Genomic DNA, 26,628 nt, shown 5'->3' with positions numbered 1-26,628 from the left:
TCCATATGGGTCTTTTGGAGGGCCACATTTTTCACTTGTCTTCACTAGACAAATCCGCAACTTCGGTTTATTATTCAGTAGGGTCGGGTGTCATTGGGTCTCCTGTGATCCCGCCAGGAGCACGCGTGCTATTAATTAAAAGCCACCAGTGCTTACGTTCCGAATCAGTAACCGTTAGTTTCCCTTTTCTCTTGTTTTTCATTTTAGTTTTATGCCCTGAGTATCCCTCTCTTAGCTATTTGGGCCCACGCACCCGAAATGAGTTGATACGTGCCAATGCACGTTCTGAAAAGAAAGTGCATGACAGGATATTTACATATCAATAGATGGACAGAAGTCTGCGATGTCATAGGCAAGGAGCTGTCTAAATGGACATTTAGGGATTTGCACAATGAGTTTGTTTGCATAAGCCTTCTAGCTAAGGTTTCTCTCATTTCCTTAGCCTAACCTGATCTAAACTCTTCACAACCTACCGTTCAGAATAGTCCTGATAATGGACAGGATGGGTTTAAAAGTCGGGACTGTACTTGCTTTTGTAAAAAAAGCCTGATCAAATCAAGCCTCTTCCTTTCCTATAGTTTTCAAGAAGCCTGCCACTCACAACGAGAGAGTTCAGTCAACTAAATGTATGCAGCACTTGATAGTAATTTCGAACAAACAGATTCTGGCTTGATATAGCTAACGTCACTTGTTACTTCAGAGATAGCGCATTTGTAAGTTTAGCAATAAACTCGGAAAGTACTGTCAGAATGAGTCTGCCTCTACGCCGATATTTTCTGGATTTAATAGAAATGACCACTTTTCTTTGGCGTGTTGAGGCGCCAATTTTCTCCAAAGCTCTACTCGTACGGTTGTCATTCCCACTTTAATGGGGCAAAGCGCGTTAACCACGCAGCATACGTACCATCGTTCGTGGTTTTCTGAATTGCGCTTCCGCCCCTTCAAGGACTTTCTGAGACGTTTTCACTCCTCCTCCACTGTTTTGTCCCATGTGCTTTTGGGGCAGAGTACTCATCTAACATCTTGAGGGAGTGGATTCCACTTAGCTTAGTCAGCAATAGAACTGTCGTTCTTCTTTAAGATGTGGCCGCGTTTTTATCAATCCCGGGGTAACTAGCCAAGGATAACTAGTCCCTGCACCGATGAGTCCTTTATTCGGAATTGTATCAGGTCAGTCTACTACGATGGTATGTTGTAGAAAACTGTTGACGAAGGATTGGAGATTTTGAGTAACAGTGGTGGTCATTTTCCACATAATAATAATAATAATCGTTGGCGCAACAATCCATGTTGGATCAGGGCCTTGAAGTGTGTTAGAGCACTTCATTCAAGACCGTAACGGTACACTAGGAGGCAATGTGGTCAGCATTGCGCTCGCCCGAGATTATTACCCTGATTTGACTCAGGTACTCATTCACAGCTGAGTCGACTGGTGTCCGACGTCAAATCACGATACAAATTCCACTGCCACCAGTGAGATTTGAACCGCGACCTTCCGTACGACAGCCTTGCGCTCTAACCACTCAGCTATCCGGACACTCCACATACTACTCCCATATTGCAGCACAATTTGAGTCTAACTCTGTTGTTACCATTCTCTAATCTAGTGCCATCCAGACTTACTGCTCTCTGTGATAGAGCAACCAGACGTTATTAGCAAGAAGAAAAAATATTGGAGGCAAAATGCCCTTAGAATTCTACAGCAGCATGGAGAATATGAACTGGTACACATCATGCAAACATAGTATAGTAACCTTTCATGCACTTCTGCACTGGCTTCTTTTCACAACTGTCCAATTCGATGAGAACTTTCCCAGCTTGTATACTTAAAATGCACCAGCAAAGGCACTAGCCACTACCTTTATTGCCAATGTGTAGTGCGGACAAGTATCCCACTTGATAGGAAGTCAAAATTTTCACAGAGGAGCCTATAATTGTTCATTTCGAATTTTTAACAATGGAGGGTTACGAGCTCCTTGCTCCTTTTCAGGTCCTATGAATATTCCCCCCAAGTACATAGTTCTTTAGATATTTGCAATCACGCGTTGATTTGCTAGCTTCTGTCAAGTAGCGGATGCGATCCACTCGCCAAACAGTTTTTAGAGATCGTTCCCAAAATGCCCCTCACTTTCTCACCCGGTGCCCTCTCTTGCCGTCTCAGGGTAATTAGATAGTATAGCGAACTAGCTCTTCTTTACTCCGCGGGCTGGTTAATGCCCCTAGTCAGCCAACAGCCATCTATTACAGAACAGAACGCTTCGGGCTTAAGCAGCCTAAGGCTGCTTTTCAGTCTTTCGATATGGGCATCATCATTGCTCAACATGCCCTTCCGCTTTCTTATGAGCATAATAAAAGTGCCTCGGAAAGTCGAAGACGTATTGGTCTCACTAATGAGTAATTGTCATTGATTTTAGGATAACCCCGTGGTCACTGATACAGATGTTGGCAATAGGCAATCTTATTTTCAGTGGGATTGGTAATAAGGGCACCTGCAGTTGGAAAACACACCAACTTCAACCACGATGAGATCATCCATAAAACCGATAGTAGTTCTGCAAAATTGGGCACTCCATCATCCTCCCATTGAAAAGATTCTAATTCGAGTAGTTGAGGAACTACTGACAATGACAATATAGTGCTAACGCTCTTGTTTTTCCGCGATTTCATCCTTCAAACGTTGCAATAATGGTATGTAATGGATGCTGTTGATGGTTTTTCCTTTCTGAAGATAGTCAATGATAATGATACTGATGCTCTTTGCACGCTCTGGAGTCGGTTCATTACGTGCAGTCTCAGATGACGATCGTTTTTTGAAATAATGGAGTCATGTTTCGTTCATTGAAATACTGAACTATTTTGTGAACTTTTTGAGGTCTTTTTCAGTAACAGCCTCTTTAGGGCCTCCCTTGCGTGCATTGTTCTCGGTATTTATTTAGCCTCGTTGAAGCTTAGCAAAGCACTCCTGAACGGTGAATTTTTCTGGTGGAAAGTCCGACTATTGTTTATCAAGCGAAGCGTTGCTTTATTAACGCAGGAAATTCCCTTTTATACATTTTCTTCAAGCTAATAAAAGTCACTTTACCCAAAATGCTCTATCCCAACTTATAGTCAGAGAGCTGTCAAATTTGTACACGTGTCCTCTGAAGGTTATTACTATTATTCTGTTAAGGGGAAGCTGCACTGCGTCCTTAAAGAACTATTTCGCCCCTTTTACTGGTGATAATGCGATTATTAACTATAGTATCTCAGGCAAGCATATGTCCCTTCGTGAGTGGAACCACCTTTCTCTCAGTATTTCGGAGAAGAGCCTCCGCCTGGTTGGTCAGTTTGGGTGCGGTACAGGGTCCCGCTTGTATTGTTGTAGTTTTCTTTATTTTTATAATTTTTTCGTTTGATTCCCACGAGTATGGGGGTTAGGAAATGCGCCATGCCATACCTCCCCGTAGGCTCCGTTTCAATACAATCAGTTGCCCCGGACTGTAAACTATCCAATGGGCATGGTTCGCATGACACCCTGGATTGGGGGAGGCGTTTTTCGACTCCCCCGTCTAGATCCGTAGCGCATTGTTAATAGTAGGGCCACCTCGTATGGGGTGTGGCTATCACCACTCACTAACAGTCTTGGTAGACGAGGGGCTTGGCCCCTGGAAAGCCACACATCACCCTAGAAGAGAGACAACTCACTCTCAGAGAGAGATAGGTTGACCCCAGGCAGCTATATTCCACGTCAGTCTATCTTGCAGGGCACTACTGCTTGAAGGTTAAGGTTAACTAATAATAATCTGGATTTAACACAAGGAGCGCCTGTGTGTTCGCCTTTTCAGCTGGTACAATTGAATGTTCTCACGCAGGGTGACGTAACGTAGTAGAGAGCGTCCGTGAGCTGCGATGGTAAGTGTTCATACCGCAGTTTTAACAAGTTACTGAGGTACCTATGCAAGAAGGTTGACGGGTGGATGTTAGGTATTCACCGAATCCCTCCCCTCCCCCCTGCCCTCCGGGAGTCATTGTAGGACGATTTAAAATATTGTGTCAGCAAATTTCAAAATTTTCCTGCAATAATTTGTTCTCGACATGATTTGAATCCTGAAAGATTGAAGAAACAGTAATGCCATATGCTTTCGACATACCGAGGCCGTGCCTCAAGCAAACTGCGGCGATAAAACTTGGGTCTCAACTTTCGCGCGCTGATTTCAATTTCCGATTTTCTGGGTCACTCTGTTTCACCTTATAGTATCTAAAGGGTAGGTAGAGTGATATGAAGAGGGTACGCGGAAAGATTTGGGTGTTTTTTTGTTCATAGAATGATTTTGAGCTGCGCGTTATAGGCTTGTCTTCGCTTCAAGACACTATAATCTGTTGCATATAAGCCATCTAAGTCTTCATCGGAAATCTGGATATCTTGACATAGTCTTTTCATATGGAGATACGACGATTTCAACGTCTCAATAACCCCATTCCACTAGAAATTCAGTTTCCCACTGGAGGGAAAATTCGTCTCGAAATGGTAGCGCTGCTCTCATCGTTTATAGGCTGAAGCAATTATTCTACTTTTTCCATCGTTCTTTCTTTGTAGTCGTTACCTCCTTTCAACGTTGGTGACAGTATATCCTTCTTAAATGCCCCGATAGACCGATGAAGCAGTGGCAATTTCTCTCGTTATCAATTCTTTCGACCATAATGCCGGAAAAGATGGTCTGATAATAGCTATGTGTGTAGCGTTAATTAACCCGCCAGATGATCCCTCACATTGAGGAGATGCTAACCTACGATAATTGAGTTCAACCTTCTTCCCCAAAAGATGCTCATGCTTCCACAGTTCACTAGCACCATGTCTACTCCGCACAAACTTTGAGTAGAACTTACCTTTCTGGTATTGATTAACTAGGTACGCCATTCGTCGGCATACAAGCTGAAATCGCCAAGAATTATTTAGGGGTGTGATCTATACCATTCAACACAAATTTCCGGTATGTCCACGCCTTTCGCTTTAGTTTCAGTGGGGAAAGGATGAAACCTGAGGAGATGAACACTATTAATTTAATTTTTAAGAGACCGGTACCTGGAAGTGTCTTGACCTCCTTACAACATAAGCAACAGCAGCTTTTGTCAAAAGTATTTAAACCCCCAAAAAAATAACTCTAGCTACGTCAATTACGTCAATGTTAACATTCCACTCTAGAATGGCCATAGATTCGAACGCCTGGAAACATGTGTCCCTTGTTCACTCCTTTTTGAAATATAGGAGGATAATTCCGTCCTTTTCTCTATATTTTTCTGATCTCTACGTTTTTCAGATATATCTCATACAATAGTCCTTGAGGTCTGGATGGCTCAAAGCGTGAGAAACCAGGAATAGCGTTTCTCACGTTTATCTTCTATGTCTCTCTTTCCGTTAATAAAAAGCTAAAGCTCAAGATTCTATTAATTGAACGTCAATATCACAAGGTACTAGAAAACTGGGATATGCATTAAATGCATAGACGTCAGTTTTCCCAAATTCGAGGAGCAATATTTGCTGAGTGTGTGCGCGTCGACGAACTTAAATACACTTATCTTGATTGTACAGAACCTCTCTAGACAGCAAACAAACTGAATAAACACAGGACAATGTGGAGGACGTCATCCGCTCAAAAGAAAGTCTACTTGAAAAACTATTAGTAAAATTACGTTAAATGAAATTACGTCGTTTGACTGAGTCCACCAAAAAGCTCTTTTGGTCCTTTTGCACTTTCATATATATTGCAATCGTGAAATCATCATTTAGGAAAGTAACGATTTTCACTGTACGCGACATGTCTTTGACTGAGAAGGAACACACTATGAGGGGAGTATGGTAGATGGTCGAGGTTAATTGGAGGTCGGAATCGGTTCCATCACATCTTGAATGCTTCCAAGCTCTCATACCAAAATCAATGAACTCTGCACATATGTATATTCAAACAACCCTTTTCAAAGACATTTCAGTTGGAATAGTGTGCCCTGTCTGAAAATTCCATTTGGTCACCAAAAAGCAAACCACAACAAATCCGCCGGTAACCCTAAGTCAAATATGATTCCCGGGACATTTCCCCGAAATCCCTGATAAATTTCACCATTTTCATGATCGTCCACGTTTCGGGACAGTTGTAATTCAATCACGAAGATACGACCTAAGGGGATTTCTATTGGATTGCTTGGTATTCGTAAGAAAGCCAAAGGACATAGGATTAAAAATATTTCCCTGTGAGATTTGAACAGGACTGCGTGTATTTTTAAGTAGAATCCTGTATTGTGTCCTCACTGTTCTCATCTGTTCAACACAATCTCCAGCAGACAACAAGATTTATCTTCTCTCATAGTGTATGCTGTCTGACCAGCATTCCAGTGAAAAGTGTGTCCTTGGTAAGGTTATCGGAATGTTGCCCGGCGACAAGAATATTGATGGAAAGAACACCAGGGCAAGTGCCAGTGGAAAAATGAGGAAAGCAAATATGGTAATCTGTACCGTGTGCATATAGCATGCAAAGTATCTCAAGGATTCGGAATTGTGTATCGTAGTTTGTTCAGGATCTGCTTTAAAATTCTATCCAGTGTTATAGTTGGATTTATCCTCTGGCACAACGACAATAGTTTGTGCATTTGATCAAGTACCAGACAATGCAAATATCTTCTAGCTCCTTGCATAATGGATGGTGGCGAAGTTGAGTTATGTTAAATTATTGTAGTTGAAAGTAATAGAAACAAAGGACAAATATGTCTTTCCTTGAAGCTCATTGGGGTTGAGAGGGACTTGCCATAAAAGGAGGTAAATGAAAAGTAATATTATTGAGTTGTTCCTTTCTGCAACTTGAATGCATAATAGATGAGTTCCGTAGATATACTTAACGAGTTGGAAGACTTTATTAGCTTTTCTCCTTTATGAATACTTATTCGTTCAACTATACAGAGACTTTTGGTCCTCACCCTGTAAATTTGCAGTCTCTGCTGGAATGATGAGCGAAATGGGACAATATTTCTTGTTGCTATAGCACTTTACTTATCATAAGGGAAAAGGGATTAAAAAATTGAATATAGCTACGAGTAGAAATGTATCCTCAGATATTCTCTTTTAAACATGAAGGATACCACTTTTATGAAAGCTTGAAATATTATTGAAATAAGGCGTTAACATTTCTTGTCAATGTGACATGGAACTCCAAGTTTTGTTAGAATTCGGAACCATTAACATGCGTTTCTCATCGGGTCCTTTTCGATCTCAGTAAGAAACAAGTCGGGAAACCGGAAGCTGGACGCTTCAGGTATGTAAGGTTTTGTCTATTCCTATTATAAACATATTTCAGTGGACATTTGCCCTCTTAGAACCTAGCACGTAGTATATGCGTATATTATGTGAGAGTATCCACTTTCGCGTGATACTGACATTCAAAGGCTTGAATTTGCACAGAAGTGACAACTTTGACCTGTGATAACTTGTTAGTGATATTGCGATTTCCCCCAAACTTGTTTGGAACATGGTCTATGCTGCTAGGGCGAAGTTAAGGGGGTTTCCAGTCGATTAGTAAAAATTAAAGTAATATACCAGTATTAACTTTATTTGAACAGATATCGGAATGCCGAAGCCTTGCCACCATATAGTGGAAACCTTTTGATTTCTTTTCAGATTTTTCGGTTGGGTAGTTTCTGAAGATGGGCCCGTTAAAGAAGTGATCAATTTCGACCCCACGCAATCCCCACCGTACTAACAAATGTCAAAACTAAAACCGGATTCGGAAAGTACTAACCGAGACCTTTCATTTGATACCTTATATGACCATATTTGGTGAAAAAAGAATTTACACCCCCCTTTTGCATGTATGGGAACCACTCCCCCTCCCCCATTAAATTCAACGTATAATGATGTAAGTCACTGTATGCAACGTTCACAGTTCCCACCTTTTTACCAGATTTGTTGTCAATTCCTAGAAAAGGCGTATGGCGACACGCAAACTGCCCCCATAAGTTTACCACTTGAAGCAGCAACAAGAGCTATCACCGCTAGTAAAGTCCGGATCAGTTAAGTCGTCTGCCTGCTACGAGAGTAGATTTCACTAAAATTATGCTTTAGGTGCCTCGACTTTGAGCACAAGGTCAAAAGAAAAAGGGTTACACTGGGATTGTGATAAAAGGCCCAATTGTATTTTCTGCAGGCAAATGAATGACATCAATAGTGCATCACAGGCAACAGCACATGTTCGGTGTTTAAAAAAACGATCAACACTATGCGCAAATGAGGTTCTTACGACTAAAATTTAACCATTGTAAAGCAGTTCAAGACCTGCTTTTCCAGAAGTAAGTAAAATTGACATCGCCCTTGTCTGCGAATAGTAGAAAGACCGACACAATGGAATTTGAGGTTGCGGATAAGAGCGTAAAAACTTCGATATGATCATACGGAAATTGTGCTATACAAGGAACAATGAGGATCCTTGAAAGTGGTCTCACATAAGCGAAAATAGGTGGTACATCCATCTACAGCTGTTATGTGACACTTAGTCTTACAAGAGAGGAGTTCCAATCAATGTGGAGACCATAACCATCATAGCTGGCGACTTTAACGCATGGCCTGAAGAATGGGGCAACCGAGAAACGATCGAAAGAGAGCGTGTATTATTCGAAGCTCTCTCTGGTCTGAATCTTGTTCTAGCAAACACTGGATGCGTCAACACTTTTCGATATTAAATAGGGTCGGTGATAGATGTCGCATTTATAAATGACAGTTTATCGAAGGATCTCCAGTGGCACGATAGCGAACGTTACACATACAATGATCATCAGGCCATAACTTTCAAAGTCAAGCAACTTACAAAAATAAATTGGCTTTGAAAGACAGCTGTAAAATGGGCAGTCAGCAGGTTTGACGAGGAAACTTTCAAAGAGGTCCCCCCCCACCATGCAAGAAGGAAACGCAAACAATAAGGCTTCCTAGATTGGCGAAAAGTTACGACGAGCATGCGAGGCGTCCATGCCAAGGTGTACTGATTCCCACAAACGAGCACCGAACTTCAGGTGGAATATTGAAATCGAAGAATGCCACAAGACCTTCCTCAAGTCCAGAAGACGCAGTCAACAAATACCGATCTGGATACGAACAGCTACGTGAACAATACAAAAAGGTGCTTAAAAAATTACATCTGGCTATAGTAAGTAGTAAAAGTGAACACTGCAAGCGACTGTGTAAGGAAGCTGATTCGGCAGTCCTCCGAGCGCCTACAAAACAGTGATATCCAAAATCAAAGGCAAACGCTTCAAGGTATTCACTGTGTGTCTTAAGGCAGGAGCATTTTCCACAGAGTGGAAAAAACCGAAGCTGATTCGCACACCTAAGTCCGACAAACCACTGGGTGAACCTTCATCATACAGGCCAATATGCCTCCTAAATAATACTGGCAAATTATTTGAACGTATAATCTGCAACAGAGTACTTCCAATTGCCGAAAAGGAAGACGGTCCTTGAGAATCAGTTCGGTTTTCGAAAGGGAAGGTTTACGATGGATGCAGTTAGCCTGGTGGCTAACACAGCTAAGGCCGCACTTGACGAAGACAAACGTTGTGCCGTGATCACACTCGATGTGAAGAACGCCTTCAATTCCAGTTAAGTCCCTAATCAAATTAGCCGGGCCGAAACACCTAGGGCGTATCGTTACCGACTTCCTAATTGATAGGCTATGCTATGAATTAGACGAAGGAATGAAGTTATATCCATACTAGGACCACTCTTGTGGATTATTATGTGTAATGGAGTACTGACGCTACACTTCCCTACTGGTGTCGCCTCCATTGGTTTCGCGGTGACGGTTGTTGCACTGGTCCTCGAAGAAGTATGGCCTTATGCTAATGAAGCACTCTATGACATTTCTGGTTGGAGAATGCTGGCGTAGGCCAGTCGCAGAACATAAGACGGAAGTAGTACTTATTACCAAGTGGAGAAAGAAAGAAGTCGAATCATTCATTCCAAGCCTGCACTCAAGTACATAGGCGTAATGATGGACCAGAAGCTAAAATTCAAGTCATATGTGGAGTGTGCAGCAACCAAGGCATATATCATTGAAGGATTGACTGCGAGAATGCTACCAAATATAGGTGGCCCAAGGCCGATCCACCGACTCTTTATTTCGAGGGTGGTCAGTTTGATTCAACGGTATGCACCCTCCGTGAGAGCAAATGCCGTGAAAAATACAGCGAATAAGAGTGTCGCGTAAGTGCACTAGGGAAATGTTGCGCTTACAGAACAATACCCGATGAACCAGCCTGTATGATAGGAGGAATGACACATTGAGATTCTGGAAAAAGAAGGAAAAAGACTTTACGATCGAGCGTATCTCACAGGAGAATCTCCTGCTTCAGGAGAAGTGGGACGAGTCTGAGAAATCCCTCTGAACCCACAGAATCACATGGGATATTGGAAAATGGATCGAGCGACCCCATGGCGAAGTAGGTTTCGACCTAACCCAGTTCTTGAGCGCGTGTGTAGGTTATCGAGCACATCTTTATCGATTTGAGCATGATGATTCGTCATATTGCCCAAAGTGCCCGAATATTGCAGAGGACCCAGAACACATTTTATTTCATTGCCCGAGATTTGCATTGGAAGCTATAACCGGGGAGCACTTGAAAATATAGTGGAACATATGTTGAAATCAAAGTCGAAAGGGTGATGGCAGCCACCGATAAGAAGTTAAAGTAAGTATGTATGAGTCCCACATAACCGTGCGGCAGGAGACAGCGGTAGCGGTGGGGAATTAAGAACTCACTCAATGTTTTCGCTGCTTATCATAAAATTTGACGCTGCTATTTATTTGGTAACTTCTTAAATTTCAATCTTAAACATGTTAACAAAGCGTTATCCATATCTCGGGCTTATAAGTTAAGTCCTTCGGTTATTGACTAAACTCAGGGTTGATTTCTGGAATGTGCGTACATTCCGCGCCAAACCAATGGAGGACAAGATCTCCCGTTACAAAGATTTGGTTTAAGCCTTGTGTTACCTGCCTGCTTACAAAGATAATCACAGGAATCTTCGGAGGCAGCTTATTCTAGAGATAGTGATTTGCAGCTGAGACCTACCGCAACGATACCAACAATACTAGCAATGATAATAACAACAACTCCATTGTCAATAAGAGAAATTTTTAGAAAAAGCGACCGTATGCCGCGTCCATGTCTCTTCCAAAAAGTTAGTATACCACCGTTGTAAAAGGGGTAGGAAATAATGGGTCTGATATTGAAGAGGGACGCCTAAATCGAAAACTGGACTGCCACAAAAGACTGCTATATCTGAACCACATGGTCCTTGTTACACAAAAAAAAACGGTGAAGAATCAACTAGTTAGCGGCGGAAGTCATTTCATCGAATGGAATCAATTTTCAACGAGAAGAATCTGCCACCAGTGATATTCCCCGCGACACCAGATATAAATAGAAGGAACGAACCATGGCCGAGGTCTTTCTCGTCAAGTTGGATGATTATAAGCTCGGGTAATTATCAAATCTACATCTAGTTGACGCTACGACGTTACGTTAAAGAATGAAAAAGGAACACATTCTGGGAGGCAGTCCATAGTATCCTAGGGACAAAAGTGTCCCTTTCCAGTCTCAAATGAACGGTCTTGAAATAATGATGAATCTGGACTGTCTTGTGGGTAAGGAAGATATAGGGAAAGTACTCGGGTAGTGATGCCCACATTACCAGAGTTTGCAAAAGGTAGGATAAGAGCACTATGTTAGCATGCATGTTAAGTATCATGAGGCTGGAGATAAACGCAAGACATGCGCCGCAAAACTGCAAGGAATGTGGGATTCGGAACGTGACTTATCTTCTTGGATCAGAATGATGTTTGGTTTTCAATGAAGAGCCGCAAAAAATAAAGGCCAAACAGATGGCCTACATGTATAGGCGTGCAACAACTTACGAATTGATTGGCAGATGATATGAACGAGAAGAACTGATTTGTTACCTTTTCGCGAGCAGTATAGTGCACCATCCTATTATTTGTCTGGCCCTACTTTTATCAGGGTTCGAGTTACTGGCTCGATAAGTTGTTCATCTCATCCTAACGCTCTATTGTATGATAGCAGGCCTTTAGCAAAAAGTACAATAGAACAAAACTTAATAGGATTCAAAGAACCGCGTGCGCAAGTACGACGAGGGCTCTGCAATCCTGCCCGACAGATGCTCTCAATGTATTCCTGCACCTTCTGCTCCTAGAGCTCCACATTTAATATGTTGTAGAGTGCAGTGCTGTCAGACTACGTGAATCCTACCCATAGTAACATCCTGGACGGTGTATCTCGAGAAATCTGGGCATTCTCCACGGACTACGCGACAAGCAACTTTCCGACCAGGATAGAGTGGAAGACCGCGGCGTGTTGCAAGGCTATGACAAGGTATTCTTCACCGCCCATTGTTCTCATCGGCGACATTTTCCAGGCTGGTTGGGCAGTGCTGCTAGACAGTTTGGGCGGCATGCTCAAGGTCACCTTCCGCTAGGTTCTCGGTTGTAGGAAGATAGAGGGGAATGAGCAGGCTGACGGACTAGGCAGGTGCACACTCTACAATTCGCACTGCCGAAACTGCGGAGCAGAAGACCTTAGAGAGATCTCTAGCTGCAGGGTGGGAGAGCTGCTTTCCTTCGTGAATGGTACGGGCTGACTCTGAAGATCTGAGCCGACTAGACTCTGGCTCCCTGCTCTCATGATGTTAGGAATTTGTTGCAACAAAGCGGGGCGCTACAGCGCTAATTGGGCTGCTCGGAGCGCCCGCTGTTGTCAATTTGGAAAGGAGCTGGAGTGTTTTTCCTCCCGCTCAAAGGATGAGAGGCTTGCACTGACAAATAATGGTAGAGGAGACTTCTGATTGCAGTATGAGCATGGCGGTCGTAGTGAGGAAGCTCCCTCTCCCTAAAATGTTCTTGTCAAGCGCGGATTTCTGAGGTTCGCAGTTGCAAGCCGACCACTTAGAGCGCTCTCCTCTGAGCTTCCGCCGGTAAACTTGTTGCCATGGTTTGACCCACTCCCAACAAATCAATCTCATGTCGTCTTCCTCCACCAGCCGCCAGTATGTAGAAAGATATAACTTTAACTAATAAACTAATAATATGTTCAATCTGAAAGTTTTTTGGTTTCTTCAGATGACAAAAAATAGCCAAGAGTTGTTTCAATTGCTGGTTTTGTATGGTATTTCGGTGAAATTTTTTTAAAAATACTTCATTTCACGGTAATTATCAATCCATTTCAGTTCTTTTCAATCCGGATACCTTGATGATCTTTTTCTCGTATGATACTTCCTTGGATTCAGATGAAAATAGCGCGTACTCGGCATTTTCACTTTTGTTTGGCATTTGTTTGTTTAACTAAAATGTCTAAGTGTTAGCGAGACTGAAATTCGGCTTACATCATATACTACTTTTCTGCGTACTCCACAATGCTTAGGGCCAGCAATTGAAAGACCTTGCACTGACCCGAGGTGTAGATCTCATTATACCTTCAAAGGTCTCTGAAAGAATATCGTTAGTACATTACCTTGCCAAACTTTGGCACTACACGGGTTTACTATTTTCAACGGCGCAACAACCGATATCCGATCTAGGTCTGTTTTAGTAGGGAGTTCCTGACATTCGGGTTTTAGACCGAGGCCCACCAATTCGACATGCCTAATAGCTGTCTTTCGTCCTGGCCTGCGCCATCGCTCCATCTGAGATAGGGTTAGATCACCCTCACCCTTACGGATTCAGTGACCCAATCACCACAGCCTATTGAGTCAAATTTTATCCATAAAAGTGGTGGCTCCGCTCATTAATTTTGCCATTTTGTAGGTTATATATCCTCGCGTAGGGGCCAACAATTTTCTGGAGGATTCTTTTTTCGAACGCGTTGAGACGCCAACTTGCAGCACATTTTACATGTACATATACAGAAGAAATTAATCTGCATTGACAGCTGCCCCAGACCCAACAATGTTTTCCCGAAGAAGTTCATAAATGGTCTTTGCTATCTAGTACCGCCTCAGGAAAACCTAACCGAACTCTTTTTCTTGTGTGGGTATGTTTGGAGAACAGGTCACTAATCCTGGTTTGGAGACTATGGTCAACCATGAGTGTTGAACCTGTGACCAGAACAATGAGATATTTTGTTGCGACTGTAAGAGAGTACGTAAGGGCGGTTAGACCCAACCGATTACCTTTACTACGTTTTATTGAACAGTGATCTAATTTTCTCAGGTGCAACTCAATATATTCGGTCTGATTGTGGAGTTGGATTTTGCTGCTCTTTGTTTGGTAATGAATATATTTGCATTATAGTTTTTTGTTATTATCAAAAATATTTGGTAACACGGTGGCAAGTCAGCTTTTGGGCATCAAACCATCCAATATTAAATTTGCCTTGATGGGCGACATTGGGAGGCTTCTACCAATTTAATCTGATCACTGAAGAAAATGGGGACAGCAGGCTCAAATATAGGCAACCACTGCGATTTCAAATGGAGACGCTCAACTTCCTCAAACTTAATATGAAGATATCTGGGATTTGATACGAAGATAACTACTCTCGTTGAATCTGCATGCTGGTGAGTTCAGAAGCATGAACGTTTAGAACTATGATTCCCCTGAATCTTCAAAAAACCTAGATATCGGCGGACGACTCAGTTTCTTTACTGAATTATCCGAGTTTGGCAGAAAATAATAGTCCGTCTTGGTGCACAACCTATATCCGAAAATAAGAATTTACTCTCGGAAAAGTGTCACTTGTCCCACCAATACATCTATGCAAAAGTCAAAAATATCCATAGAGAAGCTGGTATGGTGGAACAGAAATACGAAAATCTGTATTACCTGTCCCCCTTAGAAGGAAGGGGGACAAGAGGAGAATAATGTCATTTTGAAGGTATCTACTTTAAAACAGCGAAACCAATTCTGTACGTGCTCTACCTGGGAGCAGAGAATAGGACCACTCCACCAATTCTTTTGGCACATTGGACAACTATGGTGGTTCGTTTTAGAAGGGTACTGATTGATGCGATTTTCGGTAACGAAGAATATTGTATAGTGCAGTTAGTAATGCCGAGCTCTTTGATTGTATTTTCATGTAAAACAACATAGGAATGAATCTGAGCGCCTTTTTGCCAAAGTCCTCTATGAGATAGCTAGGACAAAAAGCACAAATAGCCTACTACTATGCTAGAATGGACCACTGACAATTTCATCCAGGACGGAGTCAACTCAACAGGCGCTGCTTCACCGTGCTCTGCTCAGGCTGTTTCTGGTCCACTGGCCTCAATTCGAAGTAAACACAAGAACCACAAATAGTTGAAGAAATTTTCTTCGCTGCTGGTTCGGTCTGCCAGTGGATGGCTCCCTCAATTACTAAACAAAATGTAGCTCTGTCAATAGTTTAGTCGAGCTACTATTATTACCTAATTTGTACATCGATGAAATGTAGAGTAGGTACGAATGCGACTATAGATAAAATGTCAAAGTGGAAATAAAAATCGAACTTTCTTTCGAAATGATTTCCAGCCCATTCTTCTTCTACTGAGGCAGATAGTTCGGTTTCCCCATGTCATAGCACTTCTTTTTTCCAGAGCTCTCGTAATTAACTTTAATTAATCAATTCGACTGGAACTTTAATTATAAGCCCCTATTCCTTTTTCCTTTACGTCAACACTGACCGGCAAAACGCAATGCTGCCAGCCAGTAGAGCCTTGTTTTATATTTGAATAATGTAGTTGTAATCATTACACATTCGATCTGATTACCATTGCAAATGGCAAATAAAAGCTCCCAATAAACAGATGGACGGGCCGATTTCCTAGGCACGCCATGCTTTGACACGACGACATCGGAACGTGATTATTATCTCCGTTGGTTATACAAACCATTAGCAAACGGGGTCGTTTTAATGACACCGTGGATGCGCTGATCATAATCAAGGACACTAGCCAGTGCCCATGCAAGGTTGAAATGACACGGATTGATTCTTTGAATTATTTACTGTGACGTAAAATGAAGCTTTTATTTCAATTTTTGCTGGCAATTTTAGCACCTTTTTGGAGGTGAAATTGGAAGTTAGTGCTACTTACTTAGCCTGTTGATGAAATTGCTTTTTGGAGAAGGCGAGTGGACATTCTGCCAGGAAGCTCCTTCGTCATAAATATTTTTTATGTATTCTGAGAAAAAGAGCTTACTTTAGATAGAGCTATGGATTAGTTTCTGTACTGAGAACGGAAATATAGTAGGTTTGTAACGCATAAAGTAAGAGGTGCAACCTCAATATCTTCCATCGTAACAGAATTGGATTTTATTATGCCACAGTAATGAATAATTATTTCAAAGGACTTTCATTGTATTGTTTTTTTTGGTAAATTATTTCTAATATTTTTAAATGACCTGACGAGTTACAAGATCTTATAATTCTATTCGAGGACACCATAGAATTTTGTACTTTTTTATGCCTATATTTATATTTTTGTTTGTTTAACTCCTGTTTTATAAATTTTTTTTTTTTTTTTGAATCGAGTATTTCGTCCTCCAGCAAGGATATTTTTATCATCATTCATATCATTCATATCATTCATATCATAATGCATTCGTTATCATCGATTATACTCGATGCAAATGGTCGGTCTTGACATTTTGGCACTTTTCCATAACTGGATGCTATAAGTCCGAATTGGCTAACTTATCGCTTTATTCCAGATCAAGCCTTGATATTTGGTTTATAAGCTAATGAGGGTTAACTTAATGGAGGCTAATGAAGCGTACTGGCGAAATACCCGTGAATGTATTGATGAGAATTTCATCATCATAATCAACGGCGCAACAACCGGTGCTGGTCTAGACCTGGCTTAACAGGGAACTCCAGACATCCCGGTTTTCCGCCGAGGTCCACCAATTCGATATCTCTAAAAGCTGTCTGGCGTCCTGACCTACGCCATCGCTCCATCCCAGGCTATCAGATCTTTCCCTTATAGACTTTCTGGGCTGGATAATCCTCATCCATACGAATTAAGTGACCACCCGGTCGTAACCTTCTTCTTCTTTTTCTTCAGCCTTTGTCCCGTTCACGAGCGGGGTCGACACGTCGTGATCGGCTTCGCCATTTGGCTCTATCGAATGCCTGAACTGGGTGCAATCTCGAGGCCGTCGTAACCTATTGAGCCGAATTTAATCCACAACGTGATGGTCACGGTATCGCTCATAGATTTCGTCGTTATGTAAGCTTATGTCCATCTTCATGTAGGGGGCCAAGAATTCTTCGAAAGATTTTTCTCTCGAACGCGGCCAAGAGTTAGCAATTTTTCTTGCTAAGAACCCAAGTTTCTGAAGAATACATGAGGACTGGCAAGATCATAGTCTTGTACAGTAAGAGCTTTGACTCTATGGTGAGACGTTTCGAGCGGAACAGTCTTTGTAAGCTGAAATAGGCTCTGTTGGCTGACAACAACCGTGTGCGGATTTCATCATCGTAGCTATTATCGGTTGTGATTTCCGACCCCCTGTGTTATTCCCCCCGTTTGACCAGTGCGATTGTTGGTTGTTGCCACCATATACTTTGTCTTGCCCTCATTGATGTGCAGCCCAAGATTTTGCGCCATCTGCTCGATCTGGATGAAGCCAGTTTGTACGTTTCGGGTGGTTCTTCCCATGATGTCGATATCGTTAGCATAGACCAGTAGTTGCGTCGACTTAAAGAGGATCGTACCTCTTGCATTTAGCTCAGCATCATGGATCACTTTCTCGAGGGCCAGGTTGAAGAGGACACATGATAGGGCATCCCCTTGTCGTACACTGTTGTTGATGTCGAATGGTCTTGAGAGTGATCCTGCTGCTTTTATCTGGCCTCGCACATTGGTCAGGGTCAGCCTAGTCAGTCTTATTAATTTCGTCGGTATACCGAATTCTCTCATGCCGTGTATGCCGTCCCATGATGTCAATATGGTCAGCATAGGCCAGTAGTTGGGTGGACTTGAAGACCGTTGTTTATTTTGAATGGTCTCGAGAGTCCGCCGCTCTTATCTGTCCTCGCACATTGGTCAGGATCAGCCTAATCAGTTTTACCCTGGCTATGCTATCATAGGCGGCTTTAAAGTCGATGAATAGATGGTGCAACTGTTGTCCATATTCCAACAGTTTTTCCATCGCTTGCCGCAGAGAGAAAATCTGATCTGTTGCTGATTTGCCTGGAGTGAAGCCTCCTTGGTATGGGCCAATGATGTTCTGGGCGTATGGGGCTATCCGGCCTAGCAAGTTAGTGGAGAATATCTTATAGATGGTATTCAGCAACGTGATACCTCTTTAATTGCTGCACTGTGTGATATCTCTCCTCACAAGTTGATGAACCACTTGGCGTAACTGGTCGGCTCCATATTTAACCAATTCGACTGTAATTCCATCGGCTCCTGGCGACTTATGATTTTTTAGCCGATGAATTGCACGGACGGTTTCTCCTAAATTTGGTGGTGGCAGTATTTGTCCGTCGTCTTCAGTTGGCGGCAGCTCCGTTCCGACTCCTTTTGCGACTGGGGCCAAGTATGTTTGTGGCCACATCAATGATAGCGTTCTTCAGGTGATTGTGAAGATCATTTGTTGATGCTTCATCTCCAGGATCTCTGTTGACTGCCGTTATTGCGGAATCCATTTCCCTCTTATAGGTGTCGCGGAGGACTGTGTTGTGGATGGCTTCAGTGTTCACTCTCACCTGATTGTCAGAGGGGATTCCAGATGGTATTGTTATTCGAGCTCGGAGCACCATCATCAAGGCTGAGAGGTGGCGGCGTTCGATCAACACGTGGTCAATTTGATTGAAAGTGGTTCCGTCTGGAGAGGTCCACGTACATTTGTGGACCGCTTTTCGCGCAAACCAGGTACTTCCAACAACCATTTCGTGTGACCCTGCTAATTGAATAATCCGCAATCCGTTATCATTTGTTTTTTCGTGTAAGCTATAGGAGCCAACATATCGATTGAATACGGGCTCCTTCCTTACTTGGCTGTTAACATCCCCAAGTTTGATTTTAATGTCATATCTGGACAGGCTTCGAGGGTTCGTTCTACTGCCTCGTAGAAGGTATCCTTCTCCGACTTTGCAGTCTCCTCTGTAGGGGCGTGAACGTTAATGAGGCTTATATTTCTAAACTTGCCTCGCAAGCGCAGAGTGCATAGCCGTTCGCTTATGTTTTCAAAGCCGATAACAGCAGGTTTCATTTTTTGGCTGACTAAGAAACCTACTCCGAGCACATGGTTTACTGGATGACCACTATATGATTACATTGGTGACTTTGATATGCTCAGATGCTACACATGCCCACTTAATGTTTATTTGAAGCTTGTACGCCCACGTCTCGTCTTTTACTTCGACTACCACAATTCCAACAATGTCTGCAGGGCAAGGTTGGATGGGACATTTAATGCCGCTTGCTCTTTAAAGGCTGGCGGGCCTTTGGATGGAGAGCAGTTCCAGTAGGTCATGCGTGGTTCGCGGCGAAAAATGGCCGCTGCTTTTCTTCAAAATGTTTTCTCCAGTTTGTTTCGGATCTAGAATTACTCTCAAATCACTTTCAAATTGCAATTAATTTGGTTGTTGAAGCCGTTGACTAAAAGCAGATATAAGTTGTATTTAACTAGCTTTTTCGCCGTAAAATATTGCATCACTTTCACTTGAGTCCTGCTAGCTTCCAGCAACGATTGAAAAAGTCTATATATCAATATTGGATTCGATACTGCACTTTTTGACGACTGGCACCATTGATCAAAAAGAAGAATTACGAAAGCAGTCTCATCAGTCTCTGATTATAATCATGCTGGTTACGATGCAGGCGGAAAATAGCAGCTTTCTCACATGGTTTCTTTAGAGTTTTGACGAAGGGGTAAAGGCTCTGAAGGCTTCACCTGCCTTGTAGACATAATCCCACTATGCTTTTCGGAAACGAATTGATTTGGAGATCACCGTGACTCCCACAGCGGTATTGGTTACTAAATACAGGAAATTTGCGGACGTCCTAACAACTCTGCCGAAATTACAGCACAGCACTCGAGTTGTGCAGCAACATCCTTTTCAGATGAGTCCCTTGCAGATGATCCGAGTCTGAACGCCCCCATCAACTTGACTGGAATTACCCGAATGCGAAAAACCCCAGCGAAACCTTTCCACCAGTCATCTATCGCTATTCGTACAAAACAGCATATAATAAATCATTAGTGCATCGAAGCGAAGCCAGCAGAGCACTGGCTAAAATTAAAGATACTGTTGCTACACAATATGGGCGTCCCGTGCTAGACGGCATTGTGGGTACAGGCACAGGGCGCTGGACAGACACAAGGGGCATGATCAACACTAATTAAATCCGTTTGCAGCTGAGATCTTTCCTTATCCTGTAGGCCATGATTTGTAGATCAAGAAGAGGAACACCCAACAATACCTCCATGGCGTCGGTCGAAACCGTCCGACATATAGAAACACATGCTAATAACGCCACTCGCTGACAAGTGTAGGGAAGTTCCTTGCACTTTACAGTCACCACAAAATCATACCACAGAGAGACTCGTAGAACGTATGTAGAACATGCAACAAAGAGTTCACATATATGGATCTAGCGACTCTTCCGCCTGGACCCTAGTTACACTTCATGAAACGCCTCATCATATACAACAATTTGAAGAGTAGCGAACGACGAAAATTGTCTTTGAGCAACATCACGATGGTCTTCCCCATGGAATCCGCGCTATCGACTTCAAGGGACCGCGCATTAATGATCCATAAAGTGGATAATCCTTTTGTTACATGAAGGACTTTAATCAACTAGAATTTTGCCTTGAAAGAAATCTGCCCAGAATTGCAGAATTCACTTACGAGTTTTCAATATGCTTAGAATACCGGAGATAAAGTCTCCAAAACATTAACTAATATTCTGCGCTCTATGGGATTTTTTTCTGGAAAAGTCTTCATTGTCTTACTCTTCGCTCAGTACAATCGGAAGGAACATGTTATTCAGCGATGGTTAAGAGCCTGTCAGGACTCCTAAATCCGTGTACATGGGCTATCAAATCAAAAGCCCTTACCTTGAAAAATATCATTTTGGCATAAAAACGTGCTGGAATTTTCTAGATTCTCCAGCACGGACTCCCTTCAAAAGTTCCACGTACTTTGCATAATGACGAAAAACACATTTATCCATTCTCTCTAATGAAATAGATACTCACCTCAATATCGTAACAAAGGAAATAAATATTCTCGTCGTTTTGCTGTGATTCGACATTTAACGAGTCATAGATAAAAGAATTATCAAATGGCAACCACTGAATGTACGTGTATCTATTTCAAGCTCAAGATACTCCAAAAGACAATTTATTATCCCCAACCATGAAACCCTTATAGCTGCCTGGAGGTTTTGCAGTCCTTGCAGTGTACCTCTATTGACAAACTTTTTTCAAATGTACTTCGTACCGGAAAAAGGGTCCATGGGGGATGGATCCTGGCTTGAAAATTGGCAGAGAGGGTATCTGTTTGGTTTATATGAGCTCAGATGTCAATGGTTGAAAAAGCGGATTTATCCCTGAAACGGTCCAAAGGTATCATTTTGTTATTTCTCTGCTACGACACCAACTGAACTTACTTCGCACGTATGTTCATTAAATTTTTTAGTATTTAATTCGTCCATTTCCTGTAGAAAAACTTTGAAGGTACCAAGTCATCTCCTCCCCTACGGGTTCACTAAAGCGAGTGCTAGTTCATAGTCCATAAATTAACGGAATGGCAGCAATAAGAATCAAGTAACAAACGTAGATAGCATCTAAGCCCACAATAAAGACAAAGTTTTCGCTCCTTCACTTGTAAGTCACGCGGCTAGTCCGCTCGTTCAATTTATTTCATTTCCCAAAGCAGGACAATGATAGAAATAGTCCTCGTCCTCCATTATGTTTTAATAGAATTTTGATGGGATCTTCGCCCGGGCGATGGACTTGTGCATGGTTGCGGTGAATCGTTGGTTTCAGGAAACTTGGAGCAATGCCACTCGGGAACTGTTCGTCTAATTAAAAAGTATTTGTGGAGGTCTTAATTGGATGAAAGTTGATAATCTGGCCACAGTTTGAAAGTAAGTTGTAGAAGTTAAGTCATGTGCTGGTGGTTTTCTTGCTGTAGACCTGATGATTATCCTGAGTGCCAGAAACTTGAAGAGTTGTTTTCGAAAACAGGAAGACGGTGCCTTTCATTGATTTAGTTTGGAGCACGATTGCATCGTTACCTCCTTTTCTAGTTGCTTTGATGGAGAAATTTATTTTTGGGGATGTTTTTTTTACTTTGGGGCTGACTACTCTAGCGTGTGGGTAGACAATCCGGCCAAGGGTGATAATTATGCAGGCCCCCTTTTATTTCTCTAGCTTCAGCTATTTTGTTGCTCTCTATTCCGACCTCAAGAAGATCATTTCCTTTTTTCTCTCGTCACATCTGCGTAACCTAAAAGTGTACTTTATACCTCATTCGTTTATTTTTGTCTACCAAGCCTGAAAAGGATCACTTCCTTTTCCCCAGCTTTTCCTTAGGTCTCCTTTGTTCGGTATCATTCTCGCCTGAGTCACATAGTTGCTGGATGTTTTGTAACTGCAGGATCTGCTTAAAAATGAACGTTGTACCTACCATCTCTTTCACATATTGGTCAACTTAAAAGTAGGCAAAACGATCCGGAATGTTAATGAAAAAATCATTTCTCGGTGATGATGAGCTGCAATTAATGTTCTTTTCGGGGTTTCGTAATATTTTCACTTGTTGAAATTTGTATCGTTGTATGTGATTTTTACTAGACTAGGTTGGAAAAACGGGATTTTTGGCCTTCTTTAATAAAGCGAACACCGGTTATTGCGTCGCTGATAATAATGATGACATTTTACGATGGTAAGCGTTCCAGAATACCAACGAAGACAATGCACTTCTTCAGTCCGATCATCAGTGTGGTATCAGAGACGTCTTGGATATCTGTCGACCAAAGGGACAAAATAATCACTCTAAGGACTTACCAATTCGGTTTCGGTTGCCCAATTCGATACATTCCTCACATCTCCAATAATAAGTTCGCTTCACGATATTACCGGCTTCAGCACTTGCCACATAGGGCTTTAAAGTTATATGGGACACTGAAAGGATGACCATGAGGGCTTATTCGCTGAGCTCGCCAACGTGCATAATATTTTGTATGTTTTTTCTATAGGTACATACTATATGACGAAAGTGTTTTTAGAGAATCGATTTTTTTTAAAAAAATACACCAGACAGTTCCCTTGTCAACGCAAACCGCTCTTTAAATGCTCTGTAATGCATGCTCCGCATTGTGTCCATCCTCGCCATTTCCGGATGATTTCCCTACAGGGATCGAAACGTGGCCCCCTCATCCCTTCATATGGCTTTTGAATGAAACTCTCTAGAGATCACCACCTATATTCATCTCTTAGCAGAGTCTACTCTTCACTTGACAGCTAACTTGACGTTTCTTTAATCTTTTTAAGGTTTTCTTGAATACAAAACCTCATTAAAATCGGTTTACTGCCTGTCCACCTGTCTGTCGTATGCAGTATCTACTCAAATAAATTAACAAAAGTGCATTATTGTATCTTGAAAATTTACTGCGAACCCCCCTGAAGTTCACTTGCAGTAATATAGACTCTAATATGAAACGGCATAGTTGAAAGTTTGGAGAAAATCCTACCATAATTAACAAAGTTATAATAGATCAAAATTGCCTCTTTCGCGACAAATTACTACCACCTACGCGCTAAAATGTTAGTACTACATGAATTGAATATTAAATGTTGCATAAGAAATCAACAAAAGCTTTCATACCTGAATCGTCGAGGTTCCAGTTTCCGACTTTCTACGTCCTTAATAAAATTTATCTACTGTCCTCTGGGCAATCGTTCGATTCGGCGACGGCTTAGGTAGTTTAGGCAATTCACTACTTTATCAGAAGTTAGGTTGTCTTTACTAGGAACTGTGCATCATTGAGCATCAGCATTGAGTCGCATTTTGTTCTACAGAAAGCTTTTTTTAGCCACTCTTCCGTAGTCATTGCATTCACAGGTCAGCTTTCTCCTTTTGGCCTTGCAGAGTCTTTACAGGTCCCCTAGCTGGGATAATCCTCATTAAAGCGCTATGGCATGTTACGCACCAGCGTAACGGCAATGTATGTCAGTCGCATAATTGAAGAAAAACCTCCCTTCTGTACGTTGGCAAGTATGATACCATGTCCCAACGCGTAAAATCTAACAATGAAGTGCGCTTCCTTGAGTTTTTCCTTAATCATTAACAATCAGGGGTGTTGAACAGCAGACTGCCGAAACATGCTTTTAAAATTCGTAAAAAGAGGGCTTGGAAGAGCGCAACAATTAACTGTTTCTTGTAAACCCCATTGACCGTCGGATGCTCCTGCTGTGACACCACCAGACTTATTTGTGATCCATACATGATACAACCACACCAAAATTCTGAACTCGGCGGAATCACACGATTTCCTGAGACGCATGCATTCCTCCTCTACTGGTCTGCGCCAAGTGCCCTTTGAACGACCCTCTCGTCGGCCACCTTGTGAGAGTGAATTCCACTTCATGGCGTAACCAGCAATGTAATTGTCCCCTCTCCTTAATGTGTGACCTTCCCACTGCCACTTTCGTCTTCCTAGCACAGTGCCTACGGGTGGAAGACCTGCGCGCCACACACGTTCTTCGTTTGAGATAGCAGTAGGCCAGCGTACTCCGATGATTGGACGGAGGTAGGTGTTCACGAAGGCTTGGAGTTTTGAGTGACAATAAGGATCACTTTCAATGTGGTACTCCCATATAGCCACACAAAAAAACTAGATTCACTACTAGTCTCAATTTAAGCTTGGTGTTGAGATAACTGCAGATTTTAGACAAGAGAGTGAAATCGGATCTAGTGCTGTTAATGCTTCGGACAACAATTGGATGCACCATCAGCAGAAACCACTCTTCCTATATATACAAATTGATCGGCGCACTTCGATGTTCTGCCCATTAATACAAATAGGGAGAGTGCCAAGACTCATCAGACTGAGAACCTTAACGTTAGATGTACAGTAACTTTAGATACAGCGATAAATAACTCTTGGGGGAGACCGTCAGAGTATTGATGGTCGAAATGATTTCTCTTCTGCTTGGACGAACAGTCCGTATCCGCATGTTACGGTTCAGTTGTTCGTCAAAGATCACGGTAGCCTCCTAAGTCGAACAAAACTTATGTTTTTTTCTGAGGAATGTCTATCAGTGGCAAACATAGGTCTATACAAATGGTTGATTATCCCAGAAATGGGGCCGTCCTGTGATGTCTAATGTGTTGTATTGCACATCGGATGGAATGCGACTGGTGGGAAGACTTGCTTGTTGTTCTCCTTTCTGGATTTTTTCTAATTCCAGTTGATACTTTAACTCAAGTCTGAAAATAATTAATTTAAACTAGCTCTTGCCACGAAACCTCATCGGAGGTTATTTGGAACCGAAGGAATCGCTGATTATGGGGGTTTCATGGTGATTGTGGTTGCATCCCCAATAGGAGGAATTGTGCTCTGGAGAGGGAGTCTGTAGTGGTTTACTAGTACTTCTAATCCACCACGATCATGAGTAATCAGGTCGCGAACGAGTTGTGGATTTTGGATGCCGCACCAACATCATGTTCCCCTACGGAGAAATCTGTAGAAGGCATGCTTCCGACTCAGCTTGCGGTCCTAAACCTGTATTTATCTTAAATCTACCTATAAGTGGAAGAGAAAGGCTCGGCAGAAAAGAACTTCAGCTACTAAGGAACGGGGAGTACACACTGAATCCTGTCTGTTAGAATCCTTACCAAGAAGAGCGGAAGAAAGGGGAGCTGCTGACGTGCACGCTACTGGTTTAACGCCTGTATGTGGGAAGCCAGCGGCAGTGGAAGACACTGTGAAAGAAGTTGAACTACCTTGCCAATGAGGACATGGACGTGATAGCACCACTAGGTGGAATAATATCCAGAGAAATCCGGCGCAAGGAAGCGGAAGCTTCGACGGAAAGTTAGGACAAAGTGGTAACTCCAGTGAGACCCACACTGGATGCACCAGACTGCTTTGCCAGCGGTAATGCGCACAAGAAGTGTAAGAATAACACATCTGTGGTGAGCAGTGCTTTATTGTACTCCGCACCAGGGATGATGGCGAAGTGTCAGAGGGACAATTTACCATCCTCCGAGAATGCCTGTAGGAAAATATGCTGGAGCCAGGAACGTAGTCCAGGTTTAACAATCAAGGTTTTCGCTATTGGCTCCTCCATTAAGAGTGCGCTGATGAGGCTGGCGTAAAGTGGCATCAGGAGGTTGAGTTCTGACAGTCGTCCCAAGTTTCTTATTGTGGACACTGAGCTGCGCAGGACAGAAGCATGTCGGATGTTGGTAACCTGGCCCTCGAAGGAAAGCAGAGGATATCATCCGCATGTTGGGTGAACAGAACAGGGCATCGATTTCGGGAACTTTAGGGTAAAGTTCATAAATACCAGCATGGGCAAATGAAGCTGTTTAGGCACAATCACTATATGGTGCTCAACTTCTTTTTTCTACAGAGATTGCAATTCAATCATATCAGGAAAC

Source organism: Hermetia illucens, chromosome 4 (genome assembly GCF_905115235.1).
Source record: "Hermetia illucens chromosome 4, iHerIll2.2.curated.20191125, whole genome shotgun sequence".
Taxonomy (NCBI): Eukaryota; Metazoa; Arthropoda; class Insecta; order Diptera; family Stratiomyidae; genus Hermetia; species Hermetia illucens.
This window is presented reverse-complemented; position numbering follows the sequence as displayed.